The 20512-nt window shown below is 36.8% G+C and overlaps 1 pseudogene; it reads right to left on the bottom strand.

Moving 5' to 3' along the window:
* Window positions 1-1916: 1916 nt before the first annotated feature.
* Window positions 1917-18325, bottom strand: LOC114682209 (annotated as a pseudogene).
* Between the last annotated feature and the right edge of the window lie 2187 nt (window positions 18326-20512).

Raw genomic sequence — 20512 nt, 5'->3', positions numbered from 1 at the left:
GTGTCATCTGTACTTGTTTCCATCACCTGCAGGAGGAAACTGAGCAAGACACTGACATATGCCAGAATATCATTAGTAATCATTCTATTGATATACTCCTTTATTAGAACAGTAGTCATTTGTTTTACAATAGATACTTGACTTGTTTGGTCCAAGGTGCTTGTTCACCAAAGCAGTGTGAGGTATGCTTTCTACCTCTTGCTAGGGGCCTAAAGTCAAATCAAGGGTGGTGATTACTCCCCCAAGCTTTGTGCCAACATTGCACTGGCATATCTTGCAAATGCACACCTGTGTCTGCTTGTGTGTGTGCGGTATGTCTGCTTTTGTATGTGATTTTTCATGCATTATCTTGATTCGTTTTGTTTTCCATTGGCTTGTTTGTTTTATTTCCCTGTTTGTTCTCTAAAAAATACAGAGAAAGAAGTCAGGGAATTGGCTGGGTGGATAACTAGGAAGGATCAGGGAGTAAATGAAGGAGGAAAAACCATGATCACAATATGTTTTATGAAATAAATGTATTTCAAAATGGAATAATGTAGAGTCCTTGAACACTCTGTGCAGCTTGGTCTTTGTGTAGGATTGCTAACAGTGGGGGCAGGGGCTGTTTCTGACTCTTTTGTCTGCTTTTGGGACCCTGTTCCTCCCACTTGGTTGCCTTATCCAGCCTTAATATGATAGGAGTGGTCTAGTCTTATTGCAACTTGATACGCCATGTTTTGTTGATATCCTGCTCATTTCTGAAGATAAATGGAGGGGGAATGGATCTGGTGGAGAGGTAAGGTTAGGGGGAAGCAACTGGGAAGAGGGGAATGAGGGGAAATTATCTTTGGGATGTAAAATATTAGAGAAGTATATATAGATAGGCAAATAGATAGATGATGATGATGATGATGATGATGATAGATAGATAGATAGATAGATAGATAGATAGATAGATAGATAGATAGATGAATAAATAAATAGTCATACAAATGAACCAATTCCCAAAGACAGATTCAAGCTTGTTTTTACTTTAACTGTACAGCTTCAAATAATTTATCCTGGGCTTTATTCTTGCAAGTTTATACACTGAGTACTACTAATGAGAGTTAGAGATGAAAATATACAAGCAGGCAGACAACACAGAAGACTTACATATTTATGCAAATTATAGTACACTAGAAAAGGGAGGATCAAAAAGTGTTGTTCTCAGAGAGAGAATTTGAGGGCTTTTATGAAATGTTGATGAATTCCTGAGAAAAAGGTATCCATAAGTGTTCAGGATTCACACAATACACAGTTTCAATTGAAATAATATACAAAATTTTATCTAAAGTGAAGAATTGTGAACAGGGCAGTACAAAAACTATTATTTGGATATCAATGGTCAGGGAGAGATCTGAGTACAGGTTCTGATGATCTGGACACAGATGGGCAATTGATATTCTTCACAGATTTAAAAGAAGCTTCCTGTAATTATCTGTTGTCTAGAGAATTCAGTTTTCTGATATCCAACTTTTGATTATAATATAAAGATTTACATTGGTCTTCATTCTACTGTAGCATGTGGGTCATTAAGCAATCAGTTGGCAAAATATTTCACTCATGTCAAAACTGAGCTTTTCTTGAAAGAACACATTTGTTACTTTACAGGCAGAATTATGAAATGTTGAAGAGATAAAGAATAATATACAACTCACTTCTTTTCTCTTTAGTACTAATAGACAAGTAAAATGAACATTATAAAACTCAAATTTCTAATGTAGAGGAATATATAAATCATATTTGAAGAAGAGAGCTTAAATCTTGATTTCATCAATACATGAAACCAATAAACAAAAAAAAATATGAAACAGAAACATTCACTACATATGACTGTTGGGATGATGCTAAACTGTCTTAAAGACTTACATATAATTTTTAAAAAAACATGTGGATTAAGCTGTAGGTTGGAAATTTCTCTTAGAATGTGCCTTGTTCTTGATGCAATGCAGTGAATTCCTATCTGGTCTTAACAAAATAATGTAACATTTGGGGGCAAAGATGCAAACCAGGAGGCCTGCACTGGAAGCCAAGATAGAGAACATTTCCATGGCCACCATGACCTTCCCCTTGGTGCTATGATACACAGGAAGGAATGTGATCCACACACTAAAGAACACCAGCATGCTAAATGTCAAGAACTTGGCTTCATTGAATGTGTCAGGTAGGTTCATGGAGAGGTAGGCCATAGTGTAGCTGCCAAGAGCCAAGAGGCAGAGGTATCCCAGGACACAGTGGAAGGCAGCAATTGAGCCCTTGTTGCAAACAATGATGATGAACCCATGTTCAGAGTGAGCATCTGAGTCAACAAATGGAGGAGAGGTGCTCAGCCAAACTCCACAGAGTACAAGCTGGAGGAGGGTGCAGTTGGGAATGATGAAGTTAGGGACCCTTGATATCATCAGCCACCTCATCTCATTCTCCCTGGAATGGTGACCTTGAAAGCCAGAACCACAGTAAGAGTTTTGGCCAAGACAGTGGAGAGAGCCACTGTGAACAAAACCGCAAATGTGATCTGCTGAAAGATACAGGTGACTGTGTTGAGGTGACCAATGAAGAGCAATGGACAGAGGAAGCAGAAGATTAGAGTGATGATCAAGATGTAAGTGAGAGCCCGATTGTTGGCCTTGACAATGGGAGTGTTGTGGTGCTTCACAAAGACAGCAAGAACACCACCTGTGAGTAGAGAGCAGCCCAGGCCCATGCAAGTGAGTACCATTCCCAAGGGGTCTTCATAGGACAGAAATGTCACAGCTTTCTGGAGGCAGTGGTTCTGCTGTGTGTCGGAATAGTGACTTTCAGGACACTTCACACTTCCAAATCTAGTCAGGAATAAATGTTATCTCGAGTTTGTGCTCTGACTTCCCTTTTATCCCAAGCCCCTTCCCAGCACCAGCTGTCTGGCATGTTACCTACATCTCTTCCCTTCATTGTTTCAGATTCAATAAATTAGTCTTCCATAGTGAAAATTCCTAAATTGTCTGAAATCAATAATTCCAAACTGATCCTGTCTATTGTCTTTATTGGGACTTGATGTGAACAATTCTGTTCTCTACCTCTTCATACTTAATATGTTTATATTTAAGTGGCAATCTTCTCCTATATATTATAATAAATTATTAACCTAAATTGCATAGACCAAATTTATTCATTAGACTCCACCCTTGTGAAACACGTCAAGTGTGAATTTGTTATATGAGTTCAGTACAGGAAAATGTACTTTCAAATTTCTTTGTGGTAATGTTGTTCTCAGTCATTGGCCCAAAATTTATCTATTTTTATGCAGTTAATTGGATTCTCCAGTTTCTTAATTTGCTGAACGTTCACGCAGAAATGAGAATCATTAGATTCCTCATAGCCTGAAAACTTCCCTCTGTGAAACTGTTTAGTGTTTAGTCATTTGCATGGAGAAAAGGTTTATTTAACAGATAGGTGTAAAAGGTTTTTGTTTTTGTTTTTGTTTTAGTTTTAGTTTTTTACACAGGGATCTCGTGTAGCACAAGTGTTCTGGAACTCACTCTGTAGAATAGGCTGGCCTCAACTCAAACTCATTCATACATATGTCTGCCTATGGTGATATTTTATTTGTATTCAAATGTTATTTGTATGTTAATATATAAAGTTGCCCAGGGGTCAGAGCTATTAGCAAGCCATAGGAAAACAGGGCAGTGGTGGCGTATGCTTGTAATCCCAGCACTTGGTAGGCAGAGCTAGGTAAGTCTCTGTGTGTTCAGGGATAGAGCCAGTATTGGATGCACATGCCTTTAATCTCAATACCAATCAATAGAAAACCTGGAGGTCTATACAGACAGGCCGTGATGAGGCGGTCATGTGGCTGGGTTTACAACAAATGAGAAGGCAGAACAGAAACACTATAAAAAGATAGACACACAGGAAATAGCTCTGGTTCAGAGAGGTAGGACCACCACAGGAGAAAGGGTAAGGTTTTAGCTCTTAGCTCTGACCTCTTGGCTTTCTTCTTTGCATTGGTTCTGTGTTTCTTATTTAATAAGACGGTTGGTTACATCTACATCTGCCTCTGCGTCTAGAATGCTTGGATTAAGGCATGTGCCCCCATTGCCTTGTAATATAAGACATTTGTACTAGTCTTAGTTTGTGATGGTGTGATATTTTTTAATATTTCCCAACGATAACTTGTGAGTTATATCTAAAATAAACAATATATAGATATCAATGTATTTATTCCATGTTTTCACTTGGTTAATATATTCAATATTCTTCAAACTGAATTTTTCAAATTGGTATTTGTTGAACTCTTACCAAAAATTTATTGAATTCAAGATTTTGCTAGTGCCAAGATTATCTTTTTAAGTCAAGAATTTATTACAGGCACCAAAAGCTGATTACACACACATATTCATATGCATGATCTCCCAAAATAAGAACAAGGCACTTCTTGCTTAGTGACTTCATACTCTCATAGAGTAGATTTGTTAATAATTTTATAGGAAGTAAGAAATAAAGAGAGATAGATTGCAATAGTTAATCTTGATGGAATTTAGAATTTTGGAGGAGACAAATGTCTGGGTGAGTTTGTGAGGGCATTTCAGTTGGGGTTTCACTATGGCGGATGGTATTAAACCTACTGAGAGTATGGGCACCCTTCCACTGCCTAGAGTCCCAGACTACATAAAAAGAAACAAAGCTACTGGAGCACAATTTGTCCATCTCTCTTCCAGCTTCCTGATTACAGTACCAACATGGCCAGCAGATCCTGCTCCTGCTGCCATGAGATCTGTACTCTTAAACTAAGAGGCAGTTTGTCAAGTATTTCGTCAGAGCATCAAGAAAAGTAACTAACTGATGAATAAATATGCATATATATTATTCTTCCACAAATCAGAGGAGTCGTGTACATTTTACATAGCACACATGCAGCTGTTGTTGAAATAGACATATTAGGGCTATTTCAATGTAAACATGAACAAATGCTTCTTGCATTAGTTGTATATAAAGATATCATAGGTGAATATTATATATTTAGTTACCATTTTCTGTAAAAGTAATTGATACCCCTATATAAACAGAATGTGCAGTTATTGAGAAAATATTGCCATATTTATGCATCCAAATCTTCATAAGCTACCAGAACACAGAGAACTAAGCTAAAACAATACTTTTATATCCTAAAAAGATTAAGTCATATGCTACATAATATTTGACCATTTTCAAATTGATTGCTTAAAAAGGTGAAAACATGACATATAGTTTTATATTTATTACTTTTATATCCTCTAATGATAGTGCTGGACTTCACTGTAGTGTTAGTAAAGTTAGCACTCTTAGACTTCACTGATAGGTCTGATTGCACATTCACTAACAGGTAAATATCTCAAGATATCATCCATACATGCTTGGGGTGCTGTGTCTACCTGTGACTACTCACAGCATCTGAGTTCTCTAGCAAGTTCCTTGCAAGGATGGTTTGAGGGTGCTCTGTCTATGACCCCACTGAAGACCAGGCTTGATTCATGTGATCTGGCTGGCCGGCAAGTGTCCCCTTCCTCCCTCACCACTCCATGTACATCCTTCCTGAAGGTGCACACTTGTTCAAAGAGGAGGACCTTCCCTGACTGGAGCAGGAAAAAAATCCTCCATCATGTGTATACAAGTAGCTGCACTCCCCTGCTAGAACCTCCACACAAGCTCTCAAGGGTATCTTTCATTGTGTGACTTCACACAATCCTCTCTCTCAAGGCACTCCTCTTCAGTTCCCCATGGATTTACTGGCTATTGGTTTCTAACAGAGCATAAGTTCATCACAGCCATAATCCCATGTCTTATTTAGTAAAGAGCACAGGGCATATAAAACATGCTAAATATTTCATAGCGATTTAAATATGTAATTTTGTGATTTGAAGAGTAAGATTCTCTGTTTTGAGCCGTTTAACAGCTTTGTTTTAGTTTCTTCTTTCTCAAACTATTTTGAATTGTCTTCTTGAACTGTAACCCTTTATGGTTTGAGGGGGAGGATTTAGGTTTCCTCCAATGTATAAATGTAACATGTTCATGAACTTACCATGCCGCCAATGAACACAAAGCATCTATGTGCACAATTAGTCTTGACGGTCTGTATAGCCGTTCTTTTTTTTTTTTTTCTGGTTTTTCGAGACAGGGTTTCTCTGCGTAGCTTTGCTCCTTTTCTGGAGCTCACTTGGTAGCCCAGGCTGGCCTCAAACTCACAGAGATCCACCTGGCTCTGCCTCCCGAGTGCTGGGATTAAAGGCGTGCGCCACCACCACCGGCAGCCGTTCTTAATATACATGTTTTTAATGAGTCACCTTAAAAGACACCCCATTTGTTCAGCCTTGGTGTAGGGAGGAGGGGAGTGGACCTGCCTCAACTGAATCTACCAGGCTGAGCTGAATCCCCAGGGGAGACCTTGCCTTGGAGGAGGTGGGAATAGGGGGTAGGTTGGGGGAGAAGGCTGGGGAGTGGGAGGAGGCAGGACAGGAGAATCTGTGGCTGACTTGTAAAATTAAATTAATTATAAAATAAAATAATATTTTTTTAAAAAACCCTAAAATTAGAAAATTTGTATTTTTATGAAGAAATCTTTAAATCTCTACATGTATGGGGAAAGGAATATTGATTCAAAATATTCAAATTAATAAACAAAGACTCTCATTAGACAGAAATAATAATGATAGGATGTGGTAGTATTTTCTGTATGCTCTAACAAATAAGCTTTCCTGATTTCAGAGGGCAAAGCCAGCCAATGGTTAGCCATAGCTGCTGGTCAGTGGTGGCACACATCTTTAATCCCAGCACTTGGAATCACATGCCCTTGCTCCCAGTAATTGGGAGGCATATGCCTTTAATCCCATCACCACAGACATTGAGACAGGAAGTGATATTGGTGGGCAGAGAAAGGAATATAAGGCAAGAGGAGACAGGAGCTCAGTTCCTTTCAAGCCCAGGAGTTAGCAAGGTAAGAGCTAGAGGCTGAGGCTTGCTGTTTTGTCTCTGATCTTTCATCATTTACCCTGATATCTGGCTCCAGCTTTTATTAAGATCAGTTAGGTTCTGTGCAACATAGGAAATCCTCTCTGCTTTTCTAGCCATGTTCATGATTTTGTCTATGTGTGCTCTTCAAATTCACTATTTCAATTACTGCATGCCTATTTCCTGTACCTTTGATGTATTTCCACACAAGATTCCTCTCTTGTGACCAGATCTGCCATGAAAAACAGAATCTTTCACTTCAGTTTTCAGTTGCTGTAGGAACAGAAGAGTGCATCTCTACATGGGTTAATCTCAACACTAACACTAATGGAAGTGATGATGCCATTTCAACTAGTTGTCACAAGACAGTATTCTGTAATTTACCTTCTATGTACAATAATGCTTCCATTAATACATTATACAAAATAGAGTCATTTGTATAAGTTACTAAATGAGCACTATAATTGATTTAGGCTTAGGTTAATCAAATAAAAGAAGTGATACAAATCTAGATTCCATTCCATAATACAAAAACAACCATTGGTTTAAAAAATTGTGCTCAATGGAAGATTCTCATGGTATGTTTGTAACAATCTACACTATGTACTACAACTATTTTAGGAATTTAATACCCATGCTGTAGACTTCTCTCACCACCCTAGATGTTACGTAGCATTATGCTTCCTGTACACATATGGAGATGGAGGTAAACAAGGAAGGAAAGATATTCATTAAGGGAATGATTGAAAGTTATTTATGCAAGATATTAAAAGGATGGAATATGGATAAAAGATTGTTTGGTACAAAGCACCTGTTGCTCTTAAGAAGGGCCCATATTCTGTCACTAGCATATACATGGTGGTTCAGTGCCATCTTTGATTTCATATACAGGTGATATGATGCCCTCTTCTATCTTCCATGTGTCCCAAGCAATCATATGGTTCACATACATACATGTATGCATGCAAAGCATTCAGAGACAAAACAACATGAACAATCCTTACTTAAAACATTTATAAATATAACCAGATGTAAACCAAATAAATTCTGAACATCTTTGATAAATCCAGAGCTGTGACTGGAATAATGAAAGTAAGGATGATAAGGACACAACCATTAAAAGTGTGCACACTATGAACTAAATAAATGCTTTCAAAAACATGGAAAGTTGATAATTAATACCGGAGTAAACTGAAGCCAACAGAGTAGGACAGACAAAGTGGTTTTGTACAAAGACCAATGCCTAGAGAGAACAAACAGCATTGATCAGTTATGAATTTCAATGGCCCAGACTGCAATTTAAAATGATACAATGAACTGAAACATTTTTTTCTTTTAAAGGACACAATAGGGATTATCATCACTGATCTTTCATGAACTTTTCCACCTCCTTAGACATTGACAAATACTGTGGCGAGGTAGAAATGCCCGTTACACTGACCGTTACTGTCTCATTGGAAATCTCATTGTCTGGACAAGGAGTACAGTACAGATCATGGCAACAGGTCGCCTTGCCCTCCTGGGGGGGATTTTCTGAATCCAGGAACACAGCTCTCACTGCACACAGAGCGAAGAAGCTGAGAATGAAATACATGAGAGAAAATGCTAGGGAGAAGAAAGGTTGAAGATAATAAATAGATTATTTTTCAATATTGAACAATGAGATGGCAAGTTTTTATATTTATAATGGTAAATTGTTGTGTTGACACTTCTAGTTTAATATGGTATGTCTTACAAAGTTCAATGTATTAAAACAATGATCCAATGATAACAAATCTTTGAAGATTTCTTGGAGTGTAAGAGGTAAGGCAAAAAAAAAAAAATAGACTTGAAGTTACATCACTGAATATATGTCTGGAAGGACAACCAGAATGCCAGAAAGTGTCCCTGCTGTGTGCTTTCTAATGGCTGGAGGGAGCAAAATTTTTATAATAGTGATATTTAATACCTCTTTTGTTTCAAACTTGAAAGGATTTCAAATTACAGTGAAAACAAGTTTTGGTGACATGGTGTGAGAGATCTATATTGGGGTATTTGAAAAAGGAAGACATCCTCTAAAAGTAGGTAGCACCATATCATTGACTATTTTTTTAGCCAGAAAAAAAGGAAAAGGAATGTAAAGAGCAGTTTTCACCTTTATCTACTTCCTGACTGAAGAAGCAATGTGAATAACTTTCTCAGGCTCCTGCAGCCAAGGCTGTCTAAATGTTGATGGACTGTACCTACCACATGACACCCTGTTATGTCTAAGATCTTAAGTTGCTTCTGTTTGATATATGATTTTGATTGTTTGATCAAATGTTTCCTTTAGCAGGAGCAAGACATTTAATTAACCTACAGCTTTGTGCCCTCCATGCTCCAATGCTTTTTCCATGGCTGGGAACCCGAAGGGCAAGTGACTATCCACTGATATTTCCAATTCTTAGGGTCAAATTAATCCTCTTTGCACTATAGATTTAGCACAAGGATGAAACTTAATAAATAGACAATTGTTGCTCAAATTTCTAAAGAACATATAATAAAAAACAGAGCCAGAAATACTGAAAAATCATAGAGACAAAGGAACAAGACACCTTCACGTCTTACCTCACCAACTCTATGAATCCTCTGACTATTGCTTCTGCCACCTCAGCTGAAAGAGTCTAGGCCAAAAGGCTTCCTCAGTGAAAGACAGCCTGACTGTTGGTTTCCACATCCCCAGCTGAAAGACTCTCATGGAAAGCTTTATTTTCTGTCTCCTCACACTTTATGTACCCTCTCCACCCAACCATGTTAGTACCCAGATTAAAGGCATGTGCTTCCAATGTACTGGGGTTAAAGGTGTGTACCACCACTGCCTGCCTGTTTCACTCCTAGACTGAATCCATCTCATATAGTACATAGTGACTTTGAACTTACAGAGATCCAGATGGAACTCTGCCTCCCATGTACTAGGTTTAAAGATGGTCTCTATGTTTGATATAGTGGCTGATTTGTCCTCTAATCCTCAGGCAAGCTTTATTTGATATACAATATATCACTACAGACAATCAATTTATCACTTGAAATATTATCCATGGGAGAAATGTATAGAAAAATAAACAATCATATTGCCCAGGATAAGTCAACAAAAAATTCATCATATCGACAGTTGTTTTGTGTATATTAAATAGTCTCTCATAAAGAACCAGAAAACATTACATTAGGAAACAAATGTTTATTTACAAGTAATGCAATGCAATGATATAAGATTCAACACATCTTACTAAATCCTACAGCCCACTGTATCATATGATCAGACAAAAACAGTTGTTGACCTGGTGGAGCTTTTGGAGAAAATGTTCCAACTTTCATCATTTCTCTGAGACCATTTGGAAAATTCCAGTAGTTGAGAATGTCATACTCTGCATCTAAATTTCTTTGTGAATCCAAAACCACATTGTGTCCAGCACTATTTTTGAAATGGATTTTATTGAGAAAAGGGAGAAGCTAAAAGAGATGTAGAATCTTATGATGAATTTAGTCCCATAAATACTCAACAGAACCTAAAGAACCAAAGTCTCACACTGACTTTAATCTCTTATCTGAAATGCAAGTTACAAGCTATTAATGACTTTAATGATGAAAGTCCCCAAAATAACACACTCATAATGTTTCTACACCTCAAGTGAGTGTCAAAAGAAAGCATGACAAAACAAACACACACACAGAGAGAGAGAGAAAATCAAGGATATCCCAAAAATGCTAATTGAGGCAAATATCCAAAATTTGCAATTGGTAGCTATAGACAATTATTTAAGGAAAATGATCAATTTTCAGTTTTTAAATTTTGATGTTGAATTCCAATGTGTAATAAAATGGTCAGTTAGCTAACATAGTCATTGCTTCAACATTTAAGCCTTATAGCTCTGATAGCATTTGACAGCTTAGTATCTACTTCACCTATTTCTGTACTGAAATGTATTTAGACAGAATTGGGTATCAAATTGAGCCTATTATTATGAGATTCTGAGAACATTTGTAATACAAAGTGGATACTAACATACATATATTTCATCCTTTTTATTGCCAATGACACAATTTATCTGCAATGTAATGATTTTTAGACAAGTAATTGCAAACAGCTTGGCATGTGATCTTTGGTAAAATCTGCCATGAAGTAAAATAGTATATTGGGTATTTTTGTAAATACACAGTATGTCACATTGCTATTGGTAAAATACATAGGAAGAGACATTACCTCCAAGGAGCGGGCCTTATCCTCCCCATTTACATGAGGTTGAATTTGCACTTGTTTGACACTCATTTCATGAAGACTGTGAGCCACAGCATATACAGAATTATAGATATTGTAAGCTTCTTCAGTCGTGTCCATGTTTCACAGATTTGAAGGGAATAATTCCAATGAAGCATTGGACAGACAGTTACCTGATATTTTACAATCAGGTACAGACAAAGAACAATTGAAGAACATATTCCAAATAAGAGCAAGATAATGGTCTTCTGGGTAATTAGAAGGGGTATATTTGTGCATCAACTTTCTAAAATCAGAAATCTCATCATGGTGGTTTGCAAAAAGGAGAGTCCCATGAAATGAATCAAAAAGAAAAGGTTCTCTGATGGTACCGACATCCAATTGTGAATTTATGACCCAGACTTTCCATGCTATTAACAAATGCATTTGACATAGGATTATAAAAAGTAAGGATTCGTTGTCATCATAAATGATAACCATGTTTGTCGATGATATCAGGAGCAGCTCAATAGTTCCTTTGAATGAATAGTCCAAGTAACTCAAGTTTTCAGACATCATTTTCATGAAAGCTACACACACTCTATTTCTGTGCATCTCTCCTCTCAAGTCTGATAGAATCTGAATTCCTTTATGGTTATCTATAAGGACCAATCTGACCCAGGTCCAGCTGAAATGAATCATCAAAGAGACAATGCCAAGTGACAGAGATGAGTCATTTGGAGCTGTCTGGTAGAGAGAAGAAAACTGGCTTCTGTCACTCAGGATAGCATCAAATGGCCCAAAACTAAGCTGAAGGGAATTTAAAATCAGAAACAAGAATGAAAACATTGATATAGAACACAATCTTAGACCTGAGGTAGCACTTGGGATTCGTAGGCTCTAACTGATGTTCATGGTATTTTAAAATACTATCTCATTTCTGAAGACTTTTATTGAGAATCCTGAAAAGACACAGAGTTTTCTAAACACCCACTGTAGGCTCCAACCTTACTCTTACTATTCTCTATCACAAGCAAAGTATATGAGGCTACTAAACAATGCCTGACTTCTTTTTGATAGACAAGTGATAGGACTCTCTCCTTTACATAAGAAAACATTTGAAATGTCAGCATTTTAGTACAGTTTACCTGCTCCCTCACACTCACTTCCCTCACCTGTGGATATTTGTAGAGATTCAGCAGTTTCCCCATATGTGCAGATGCTGCCCATGATGTTCCTGTAAGTAGAGCAAAAGCTTTGTTCTCCCTTCTACATGTGTAATTGGGAATGTTGGTTCTCATTCCTGTGAGCCAAAGAAAAGCGTCCCTGAGAAAATCCCATTCATATCTATCAACATAATAGAGATCAAATCCTAGAGATGTGTTGGGTAAAAGATGAGGGTTCCTGTTGATCTCTTCAGTAGCAAATATGAAGGCCAAACAACACTGGTAATTCTTCAACTTGAACCTAGAGAAACATTCTGTCAGAATTGCTGAACAAGACTCACACCATACTGCCTACCAGTTTAATGCAATGGTAATTTTGTAATTTTTATGTCATATTTCTACCAACAAATAATTTTATATCTTTTCAGGAATGGTTATAATTTAAATTTCCAGCATATATAGCAAGTAATGGTTTCATCACCTAAAAGTCTTGGGTGGATCTACAAGTCCTTAGGGAAAAAGCTGAGTTGAACTGATAACACTGGTTATATCTTCTATAAGGAGATCCACATAGCAGACCCACTAGTATTTTGACACTGTAGAGAAATAATCAGCCAATTGAATCTTCTACTTGTAGAACCAATTCTGGTTCTCCTTCATGTTCCCTACTCCTACAGTTAAAAATTACCTTTAAGTGATTATTACTCCTAGACCAGAAGACATTTCTCCTATTATATATAGCCCTTTCTTGACTCAGGTAGCTGATTGGAGCAGATGAAGACACCCAGAGTCAAACATTAGACAATCTCAAGGAACCCAGGAGAAGAGGAGGAGGAAGGATTGTAGAAGCCAAAGGGGTTGAGGACAGCAGGGAAACATAACACACAGACTCAAACAAGCAGGGCTTATATGGCTCTTAGAGATAGAAGGAGCAACCATGCGCCTACATGGGTTTGTGCTAGGCCTTCCATAAACATGCTATGGTTGTTATCTTGTAACAGTTGAGGAGTGAGTTTCTGCCACTTTTGCCACTACTGAGATATTATTATTTCTCCTTCTGGGCTGCCTCACCCAGTCTTGATATGAGGCTTAAAATCTAAACTTACTGAATTTTGTAATGCCATGTTATCAACTTAGAGACCTGATCTTTTCTGAGGGGAAACAGAAGGTCAGTAGATCTTGGGAAGAGGGGAGGTGGGGGTGCCTTGGCGGAGTGGAGCTAGGGGAAGCTGTTGTTGTGATGTATTGTATTACAGAAGAATAAAATTATTTTTAAGAAGATGATTATTTTATATCTGTGATTTTAAATCTGATATATGTATGTAGGAATGCATATATAGAAATCAATCATGTTAATGATTTTAAGGATATTTCTAACTACTACAGACTCATTAAAAACAAAGAAAATGAACAAATGAGTTTGAAAGATCCAACATAGAGCTCTTTCCTAACTTTTAAACTAAACAACAGCAATCTTCATACCTTCAGATCTGGTGGACTAAGTAACTACTACAGGATTAGTTAAAAGTTAATAATCTTTAAAAAGAGAGGAGTTGACCAGCCAGTATTTTTAAAAGTGGGAAGAAATATCTATGTGATGCAAAATTTTATTTGTACACATTAAGTAAATTATTTTCAATGTGACTCATAATGTGTCACCAACACTCTCATCAGAAACTAGTTAACAATTTTCTATAAGTAAGTTGATTAATTTTATGGCTTCCCTAGGCTGCACAGGTATGAATTTGAAATGTGGTATCATTGAGAATTTAAAACTAGGATGTACTCCTGAAAAAAATATTCTCCCAACAGTTTGTAAACTTATGAGTTAAGCTCATTGTGTCTCATGGTATTAACAAAGATAAAATGTTAAAATGATGTGAATTTTGAAATTGTTTTTAAAAAGAAGAATTTATATATCAAGATTATGATATGTGGAGTTTTCCACAGTGGGTAGAAAACAACAAGGCATTTTCAAGTTATGAACTTACAAGTGGGTTAATGTACATGGAGATCAAGATTTAAAGGTAATACCTATGGTATTAAAGTTTTTGTGGAATAAGTTAAACAATTATGCAGAACTGTCTGTCATTTAGATTGAATTCTTCCCTGTGTCCATTCTACAATGAGGAGACTCAGGACAGTGATACAGTTCACTCAGTGCTTCCAAGGAAAGTCACAGTCAGGCCAAGCAATGCTGTTGACTTATGATCACTAAGAAGGATAGTAGCACATGAATGGCTTGAACAACCAGAGATTCTTCAGAAGCCCAAGAGAATGATTGGGCCTGAATTCTCAATAGGCCTCTACAGAACAAAAACAGAACTTAAGTTTTACTAATTATGCAGTCTTGAGTGTACACCAGTAAAGTATGATCACCATTAAAATGCTCAATGTATCTCTTTAGCAATTTAAGGAATAGCAGTCCTCAAAAATTATGCTTAGTTATATGAAATGTTATTTAAAGAATAATTTCTCACTTCTGATTGTCCTTGGGTTAAATAGATAGAGTTCAATTTCCCCATAGAAGACTATGGCTTACTTCAGCACCACAGTGTCTATCAACAGCTCAGAAAAACCAAGGAATCTCTCAAATCTCATGTCAAATCTAAAAGCTATTTTTACAAACTATGGAACATTGTCTCTTTCACAATGTGCACTTCCCACAGGTAGAATGTGTCCTTCAGTACACTAATTATTCATGCTCTCTGATTTAAAGGGATGGCATGGCATTCTGTCTCAAAATTAATCAATTTGGAGATTATTCTGGAATCTCACATGGGGTCCTTGGACTTCAATTAGCTTTTCTTACAGAGCACCAGGTAACTGTTCTTTATGCAGGAGTCTGATGTAACAAACAACTGATTAAACTTACCTTCTTTTGAAGGCTCTAGAACATGGACTAGACCAGCATAGATTCACATTTCACCTTACTAAACAAACTCATGTTAATAATGATGCTAAAAGTATTTGTTCAAACTTTACCTCTTGTTTCCCAAAAGATTGTAATAGAGGAGAGAAAGTAGCTTATTCTGAACTTACACAGGTCAATTCAAAGCGTCTCAAATGTTTCCACCAAACTACTGTCCTTACAACAGTGACAAAAATCACACCTTCTAACATCCACGGCAAACCCTGTTGTGGGTATTTAGTTGATTTTCTTGCCTATTTTCTTCCTATAATGAGGGGAAATTGTGTCAAATATGTTCCTAGCTACACTCTCAATAGGAGGTATAGTAGTGCTCACTATCTGAGTTTATATGTTGCAGAAGTGATCCCACATGCAAACACATTCCTAGTATGAATGCTGTCATCAATGTCTCTACTATGATCAGAAATTTTTCATCTCTCATTTTTACTTTGGACGCTTAGAAGGACTGCTCTCTGAGGCATTCTAGATGATGCCTTTTCTACATCACCCCTTTGTTTAGTTCAAAAAGTTAAGAGAGATCTATCTCACTGTGGCCTGAGGATGTACTTAACCTTTGTTCTGCTCCTCCTCTTGTATCCTAGGGATATGAACATAGGCTCTAAGACTTATTTATGCAATACTGATGAATAAAGGCAGAGAATCAAATATAGTTAACAACAAATTATTAATTGTCACTCATATCAATGTCTTTTTATATAGTTAAAGTGTAAAGTAATTAATTACTTTTTACTTTAAGTAAATTATTAATTGTCACTCATATTGTCTTTTTTATATAATTAAAAGGAGAAAGTATCCTTTGAAGAGTGAAGCACATGATAATTATGACACAAGTAAAGTGATAATAAAACCTAGTATTGAGCATAACATTTAAAATGATAACATATTTAAATAGAAAATTTTAAATGTTCATTGAACTTGAAAGACGCTTCAAAGGACCTAAAGTATTTATGCTAGCCCATATGATACATAATTTCAACTGGAAATAGTGATGGGATTTGAAGAGTTAGAAAAGATCATATAATGTCTTCATCATGAAGAAATGGTCCAAATTTTGCATAAAGTATATCTAGCTATAAAAATACATTGAAAAAAATGTATATTTATTTGGAAAATATCACTTAAATTTAAAAAAAATGTTTTAAAGTTACAACTGAATGATAAGAACTTTATTCAAAATAATAGAAACTATCCATGGCAGGATATGTAGTTTCATACTAATGAGGGCAGAAGTGGAATAACTTGGTCATATAGTATTTTATTCCTATTTTAAAGTTTGAGAATTCTAAAACACAATTTCTATAACATGTCTATAAAATTTCATGTGCACTAAAAGAAAATAAGGATTGTTTGCTTATCATCTTTTTAATTACATGAAAGATAACCAAATAACAGATTAAGCCACAAAAATAACTATAATGGAAAATATCACTGCACCCACATTTAATGACCTTCTGTTATGCAGATCCAAATGAACATAGCTATGTATATCCAAATAAAATGTAAGGAAAATAAACTGAAAAGGAAAAAAGACAAATTAAGCCCACTTCCTAAATGTAATCACAAGAGAATGCATCTATAATTGGATTTTTATGGACATATTGGCTGTGGCCATTTCAGCCTAACTTGTCATGACTATCTTATTATCAACACTTTCTACTTGGTCATTTTTCCTTCTCTACTGACCATCAGCTGGTGACTTAGCACCACCAGGATTTCATGAAAAATACAATCAAATTGCAAGGACCTAATTTTATCTTCACTCTTAATTGTCTATCAGATGACTCTCCACTGGGAAAATGCTTTTGCCTTTCCACTTTATAGGGTTGTGTTCTAAATTGAATGCAAGCCATCTTCCTCCATTTCAGATCTTAATATTGGGATCCTACAGTTACAGAAAAACATTAATGGAATAAAATAAACCTTACATCCTACTCAAAGAATCATACATGTGCATTTCTCTCTAACAAGAGTCCATACAATTCTTCCAAATTGTTTGCCAGTGCCCTCTAATCCTATAGGAATCAAACTAAATAAGAAACAACCCTCACTGGCCACCATCAACATCAAGTTTCTTCCTGAACATAACTGTATCGGTTTGCAAATACTTAAAACAGGAATGAAATGGGGGAAATAAGCTAAGTTGACAGAATCTATAATATTTCCAATCTAAATTAAAGAAAAATATTGTGAGTCATCTGAAAGGATTGTAATATAAGAAGTCCCAGCTCTAAGTTCTCACATTTCTCCTCTCCAATTCGAAGCAGCCAGCACATGCAGTTCCTGTCACTGAAACACATATAAGGAACTCTGGAGTCACTAAAGTGGTTGACATTATTTCTCACTGTGGAACAACTACATTTTGAAAAATATCAAAAGTAATATGTCAAGAATGAATTCAGCATTCCTTCTGCAGAGAAAACCATGACAATATTCCACCTCTGAGCAGCTAAAGGCTTGACAGAGGATAGAAAGGATAGAAGTATCAAGTGTTTAAATAGTATAAATAAAAACAAACCGATCATCTAATCTTTAGAGAACAAAATGATGATCAGGAAAATACACCTGAAAACAAATTATGTGAATACAAAAGAGGGATGCATGGATCAGAAATAAAAGTTACATTTGTGAGCATCCAAACTTCTTTGAGAACAATGAAAACTGAATTCTGAAAATGAATACATTTTTTAAAAGCACTTACTGAATGGAAATAATTTCTCCTTCAGTAAAATCAATCATTTCGTCCTTGTGAATATAGTCATAAAGATAAACAAATGCAGCAATCACCACATTTCCATCACTGTATCGATTCCATTGTGTTTTCAAATGACACTGAGAAGCACTGAAAGAGAACACAAGAACAAGGGTCTGCAGGAGCCAGAAGATAAAAATCCAAGAGAACATCTTAAAATAGATGTGTCTACCACAGTGTAAGCATGGGCACATGGGTCTGAAAGTGGCTATACTATATACTATAATCAGGTGTATACACAGCGTGTGTGTTTGTGAAGACATGCATTTGTAACATTGTTGAAGAGTGAAGTCATCCCTCATAATCACATACTTTTTATCCAAGCCTCTTCTACTCCATAGAGAATTCATAAAATCATCCTGCCGTTAGTCTTCTCGTGTGAGATCCTGAATTCATTATAAAAATAAGCTTCAAAATATGTTTGGAGATCTTCTTTAGCCTCAGGCCACACAATTTCATGTACAAGGACAAATAGCAAGACCCCAGGGATCACTTCTCTTGAGTACACTTGCCCAAAACTCTGTAACATAATAGTTACATGCAACAGTGACTTGGGATGATGCAAATGTCTTCCAACAGAGGATACCATGGGAAGTGAGATGGAAAATGTGGAAAGAATGTGTAATCCAGAAAGAGCACATTGAAAGTCAGTAAGACACAACTGCTTTCTAAAACTGATTATTGCCTATGCCAATCTAACTTGACAATGGCCTGGAGGAGTCTTAAAAACCCTTTCTGTATGAATCATTCATGTCTGCAAAACAGTATTATATCAGTGTCTTTCTACAGTCTAAAGTATTCTCTGTCTCATTCCTTGGAACCTGATAGGGAGACTTCATTAATTTCAAATCAATGGGTTAATATCACTGCTTAGATTAGTTTCCCTATTTAGATTTGGAACTCTGATCTACTCTGCTAATGTGTCTTCTTGTCAATTGTGAATCATTCATACAATATAAAATCCGTATTCCTCACTATATCCATACAAAAACATTACCCTCTATTTATGCTTTACTTTGAACATGAAGTATTTATGAAACTGTTCCATTTTCAAAAACAACAAAAGAGCTCATGTAGTCCACCAAGCACATGTTAGTTCACAATATTTAATGGAAGTTAACCTAAAGGGGCAAAAGTTCCATGACTGATAATTTAAATTTTCAAGGATTTCACATGAATATTTATGCCTAACAGCTCAGCGATAGATTCATATAGGTTCTATGGTATAGGCAAGGCCTTTCTTCTACTTGATTGCATAATCTAAGTGACAAAGGTGTATAGAGCAGGTAGCTCCTATCCTGAGCACTGTCACTCATGTTAATATATCTCTGTGTTATATATAGACTGAAAGGGTCTCCCTTCTGAAAAAAAAATAGCATTTGCTGATTATAACAATCACCTGCACTTTATCTTGAGGGAAATCTTAAGTGACTACAGACAAAAGTCTTCCCAAAAGTTCTATTAAAATTGAAGTCCTGATATCTTGTGAGTCCAGTTTGGAAATGTGTTGCTTGCTGAGGTGGTCAGTGTGGATAAGGTCATTATGAGTGGACCTGATGTGTTAGGAAAGAACCTCCTATGGCATGGCAAAAATGTGGACCACGGAATCTAGGGCTGCTGAATCTTCTACAACCTGACTCTCAGAAAAGACAAGTTACTCCTCCTCCTTCCTTCCTTCCTTCCTTCCTTCCTTCCTCCCTCCCTCCCTCCCTCCCTCCCTTCCTTGCTTCCTTCCTTCCTTCCTTCAGAGGCTCAGAGGACAAGCAGACCCAGAGAAACACTGAGTTTAAATTTCTGTGTGCCAGAGTTGTGAAAGAAGAGAATTCTCATGTTTTTTTTTTTTTTTTTTTTTTTTTTTTTTTTTTTTTTTTTTTTTTGGTGGTGGTGCATGCCTTTATATTTTTTTTTTTTATTTCTTTTACAATACTATTCAGTTCTACATAATAGCCACAGATTCCCTTGTTCTCTCCCTTCCTGCCCCCTCCCCTTCCCCCAGCCCACCCCCATTCCCACCTCTCCAGATCAAGGTCTCCCCGGAGGACTGGGATCGACCTGATAGACTCAGTCCCAGCAGGTCCAGTCCCCTCCTCCAGATTGAGCCAAGCGTCCCTGCATAAGTCCCAGGTTTCAAACAGCCAACTCATGCAATGAGTCCAGGACCTGGTCCCACTGCCTAGATGCCTCCCAAACAGATCAAGCCAATCAACTGTCTCACCTATTCAGAGGGCCTGATCCAGTTGGGGGCCCCTCAGCCTTTGGTTCATACTTCATGTGTTTCCATTCATTTGGTTATTTGTCCCTGTGCTTTATCCAACCTTGGTTTCAACAATTCTCGCTCATATAAACCCTCCTCTTTTTCACTAATTAGACTCCCAGCACTCCAACAGGGGCCTAGCCGTGGATGTCTGCATCCAGATTCCTCAGTCCTTGGATGGGGTTTATGTCACAACAATTAGGGTGTCTGG

This window comes from Peromyscus leucopus, chromosome 23 (assembly GCF_004664715.2).
Source record: "Peromyscus leucopus breed LL Stock chromosome 23, UCI_PerLeu_2.1, whole genome shotgun sequence".
Classification (NCBI taxonomy): Eukaryota; Metazoa; Chordata; class Mammalia; order Rodentia; family Cricetidae; genus Peromyscus; species Peromyscus leucopus.
Note: the sequence above shows the minus strand (reverse complement) of the source record. Positions and strands in the feature narration are given on the sequence as shown.